Source organism: Berghia stephanieae, chromosome 9 (assembly GCF_034508935.2).
Source record: "Berghia stephanieae isolate SIO BIC M18660-M18661 chromosome 9, UCSD_Bste_1.3, whole genome shotgun sequence".
NCBI lineage: Eukaryota > Metazoa > Mollusca > Gastropoda > Nudibranchia > Aeolidiidae > Berghia > Berghia stephanieae.
In genome coordinates, this window is record NC_088368.1 from 13150532 (window position 1) to 13155531 (window position 5000).

Sequence of the window (5000 nt, forward strand, 5' to 3'; positions counted from 1 at the left end):
AATTTATAGTTTAAAAAAGTAAAAGTTGGCCTTAATTTCTCGTCCAATTAACCAGTAGATTTTTTCCATTCAAAACATGAAATTAATTTGTGAAATACCTTCACACGTGCTCGGACAAAGATAGTTGGTTGTTTATAAACAATAACATGAATGAATTCGACCTCTCTCTCTCTCTCTCTCTCTCTCTCTCTCTCTCTCTCTCTCTCTGATCCTTGTTATTGATTTTTATACCGCCAAATGGGTGACTAGTAGTTATCACACGGTTTTCTCGATGATATTATAAACGCTTAATTTTTTCCGAAGTTTTCTGTGTTGGTTCTATTGATCAAGCGATAGAACGTTGAATATTTTACTTAAACACATGCCATTGACACTAAAACCCGTGTTGTTCGCTATGTTTACCAATCACTGCCATTTTTGCGGCTATGTGGTCTAGTGGTATGACACTCGCTTTCGGATCGGAAGGTCCTGGGTTCGAGCCGCGCGCTCGGCGCATAGTTGAGTCCTTGGAAAAGGCTCTTTACTCACATTCTCTCACCATACTTAGGTGTAAAATGAGTACCTGACCGTTAACAGCGTTGTCTTTGTCCGGAAAATTGTAATATCGCCTAACAGGCGTTATGTCTCGTCCTACATGTTAAATCTTGCTGTTAACCAGAGACCCATTGTAAAGCGTTTTGAGCACGTTTACTTGATATTGCGCTATATAAAAAGCTCATTTTTTTACATTTTGACGACTGTCCGAGAGGCGTGGTTATATAGGTTTCTATTGGATACAAGAGATTCGACTTTCACAAAGGGGCAATTTTTCATTTCTATTATAATTATGATCTAATAATCTCCACGTAGTAGTTTGTGATTCAATAAGATAAACGTGTCCAGGACCGGCAAAAATATTCACCCGTTGCCATGGAATTTGAAATTGTTTAGCAGTCATCTTGGATTTTTATCATGCTTTGTAAAGAAAGAAATAGACAAGAAACTTTACAGCTATGCCTCACAAGAGAGAGAGAGAGAGAGAGAGAGAGAGAGAGAGAGAGAGAGAGAGAGAGAGAGAGAGAGGCGAGGAAGAGAGAAAGTGGGAGATGGAGATTCAGTGAGAGAGAGGGAACGAGGAAGAGAGAGAGAGAGAGAGAGAGAGAGAGAGAGAGAGAGAGAGAGAGAGAGAGAGAGAGAGAGAGAGGAGGGGGGGGGAGAGATAGACGGGTAGATAGATAGATAGATAGATAGATAGATAGATAGATAGATAGATAGATAGATATAGATAGATGTAGATAGAGAGAGAGAGAAGAGAGAGAGATAGATAGATAGATAGATAGATAGATAGATAGATAGATAGATAGATGAGAAGAGAAAGGAGGAGAAAGAGGAGAGAGAGAGAGATTTGTTGATGTTGATGTGAGCATCCCACAGAGCTGAAATTGAGAGTAAAAACTTCCATCATCACATTCACGAGTAACATAACCACGCCACTTGGCCTGATTCGGACAGTCGTAACAGTCATTCTTGAGTAAACAATGGCATTGATTGCTAAATTAAGCAAACCACACAGGTATTACCGTCGATTGAATGCCTTTCAGCTAAATTCTCACTTGCACTACCCGTCAGATCAATCATACCAACACACAAAACTATTTGTAACCTTAAACGTTCATAGAATGATTGATATAACCTAATGAGAACTAATCGTATGACTGGTTGATTTAAGAAAAAATAAAATGACGGATTATCATCAACGCCATTCATTCAATTGCTAGATAACAACTAGCTATGTTTGTCCGAGTGAATTCGAGGGTGTGACACAAGCCCTGTATTTTGATTGGTCACAATTCTACTCTTACCTCTTGCAATCCCGCTCAATTGGGATTTCCTTAAAAAGGCTAACACCCCTCTTTGAAATATCGGCAGGCCCAGTTCCTGTAAAGTGTAATACTTCGTGGAGCGTCTCATGCAGATCAAAAGGGGTGGTTAGCCTTTCAGAGTTCAATTTCAGATTTTGTATAAGCTCTGGATGGGTCTTATGGAAACTGTCAGGCATTCTATGGAGGAATAAATATAGAAACATTCTTTTTTAATGGTTATTTGGAACTTCTGAAATGGACAAATTTGTGAAACCTCGTCAACGCAGTATTATGTAGGAATGAAACAGTTTCATTTTAAAATTGTGATCCACTTTCTCAAGACAGTATTATGTCGGAATGGACTAGGTGATGGAAAATGAATTTTAGCCGCTGTAATAAGAGAACTTTGCTCATGAATTTTTCGCACCTCGACACTGGAGAGGTCATTTATTTATTTTTTGCTTCCTTTCCGCTTGAAATTCACACCTTCACAGGTGACCAGGAAATTGACTAAATCTCAAGTCAGCGTTGAAAATTTTAATTTAATTTTAATTGAGTTTTTATATAGAGCAATATCCTCTTAATATGCTCAAAGCGCTTTACAAGGGGTCCCAACAGCAACATGCAACATGTAGAACGAAACATGATGCCTGTTAGGCGATATTACTAGTTTTTTTCCGACAGAGACAAAGCTTTTGACGGCCAGGTACTCATTTTACACCTGGGTACGGTGAGAGAATGTGAGTAAAGAGCCTTTTCCAAGGACTCAACTATGCGCGAGCGAGGCTCGAACTCAGGACCTTCCGATCCGAAAGCGAGTGTCATACCACTAGACCACATAACCGCACTTACGGTTTAGATCCTAGCCCCCCTCCCCACTCTTAGATTTCTTGGTATGGGAACGACGCGTGGGTGGTCGGCAATTGTTCTTGTAACGGGCTTATATAAACCAGCTGATTAGTTAATGCCATTCTCTTCAACAATATCCATGCCGTGATCATGTTCTACATTATAAATTGCCGTATCTTTCTTGTGTTATGAGTATAATTCTTTCTTAAACAGAGTGAGTGGACAAACTAAGTTAATCTATTATTTTTCTTCTGCTCCCTCAACTCTCTCTCTCTCTCTCTCTCTCTCTCTCTCTGTCTCTCTCTCTCTCTCTCTCTCTCCTCTCCTCTCAATATATATATACATATATATATATATATATATATATATATATATATATATTTGATATAGAACTGTGGAGGTGAATTTTTGAAGGGTTCAGTTCATGTTCTTTGCACCATCAATTTTCTAACCTTATACAGGCGCAAATATAATTTTTAACTTCATTTTATTTTGATGTCTTTATGGGCACTAGCCTTGTTTACTTTTCTTTGGAATATTTATGTGTCTATCTAAGATTTGGTAGCAAATTAACAAAATGCTATATTATGATTAGGTCGGATAAGAGGGTACAATCCCCCCGGACAGGCCAGTAAGAGTAACACGGACAAATCTGATTACTTTTAAATATTTAAACTCATCAGATTCGATTCCAAACTTATGGAGCGTGCGTTACTGAACAGATGGAGACCGGTCCTAGATGCAGCCCTACAACCCATGCAGGCGGGCTTGACAGACGGAAGTTCACAACCTAATAGGTCATTCAAAAAGAATATAGAATCAGGCTTTTAAAGTAAATCTCAAATCGATGTGGTCTCCGGTAATGTAGTCCGCTACGAAAGGCTCATGCTGAAACTTGCAAAACTCATAAGATGCAAAAAGACCTTGGCGTCGTACTCTTCTCTACTAGGCGAAAGACTTTTCACGTCGCCCTAGGAGACACCACGAGCAAAGAAAATGGAGGAACTGAGTCCATCAGGGATCTGTTCTGGCAACAATGTTGTTTAATATCTGCATTAGCGACATGTCAATCACTTCCTTCCTGAGGCTGGTATATGCGGATGGCCCACAATTACCACAATGAAAAAGCTTTGTATGGCAAACAAAAATAAACAAACAACAAAAACAAAAAACAAACAAACAGAAAAGAACAAACGGAAATTGAAATATTTGAAACCCGAAAAAAACCCCTGAAGCCTACATTAGCAAAATCAATTCAGACACTCTCTCACCTGATGGCCAGGTATGGCATTCTCTCTTCCATTTTTCCCTGGGCAAAGGCCCGGACATGGCTGAACCTTAACCCGTGGTCAGCCATGATAATCAGCATAGCATTGTCCAAATGACGCTTCTCGTGAAGTTCCTTCAGATGATCCCGAAGGTGGACGTCCAGCTGGTAGGAGAAATCATAGAAAACAACTAATAATTTTGTGGTCGATCGACATAAAACGGAAATGTATCTAATGCTGGGATGAGTCACAGATGCCAAAGCTTGATTTTAAAATAAAAAATGAACAAGTATGTTTTCAAAATAAATTATGTTCATATCGCTCAGTAAAACATAACAACTTAACAGAAATCCATTTTAGCACCTCGATTAATTCGACATAATAATATACTCTTTTGTGGAGGGTCACAATATTCTACAACAGTCGTAACGTCACTTCCCTCGTAATGACGCATGGTAACTTAGTAACTGGCTCTAAACAATGGCGGACGCCCTTATTAAATATTTCTCCGACGAGCATAAAAGCGTATCCAGAGGGAAAAAAAAAGCTATTATAAATCTGATCATGTTTTGACTTTTACACATTCTGATCACAAGACATATGAAAAGTTCTAGCCAGCATGAAGAATAAAAAGGACCGATTTTCTTTGTTTAGAACAACGATGGCCGCCGTTGCTGGGCGACGTGACATCAGACTATTGACTCCAATTGGTCTTGTTTATAAAACTAGCTGATATTTCAAGGTCCAACTAAAAGAGAACACTTTTAAATAATTAAGTCTTAGATTGTTAGGGGAAAACTATATCAGGTGTCTAACACCACTAGAACATGGATAATATTTCTTGCAGGGGAAAAGTCAGTTGACATTGCTAGTTGAAACAGTATTATTTATGATGCTTGATTTGGACATATTATTTCCCTTGTTTTCGTAACGCGTGACAATGCTCGTAGCGGACGGTAGAGATTGTGGTTTTCGTTCTAAGGAGTTCATGAGCATGCGAAAAATGCCTTGAAATGATTATAAATCAATTTTTTTCTGATTA

At 38.7% G+C, this 5000-nt stretch overlaps 1 pseudogene across 1 annotated transcript in view; it reads right to left on the reverse strand.

The window, feature by feature from the left end:
* The window catches only part of LOC144979306 (uncharacterized), a 29194-nt pseudogene that overhangs the window by 8471 nt on the left and 15723 nt on the right, over positions 1 to 5000 (reverse strand). Inside the window, exons 5-6 of the transcript XR_013646660.1 lie at positions 3962 to 4122; positions 1842 to 2039 (exon numbers count right to left, since the gene is read on the reverse strand). The product of XR_013646660.1 is annotated as an uncharacterized LOC144979306 (transcript). The remainder of the gene's footprint in view (positions 1 to 1841; positions 2040 to 3961; positions 4123 to 5000) is intronic.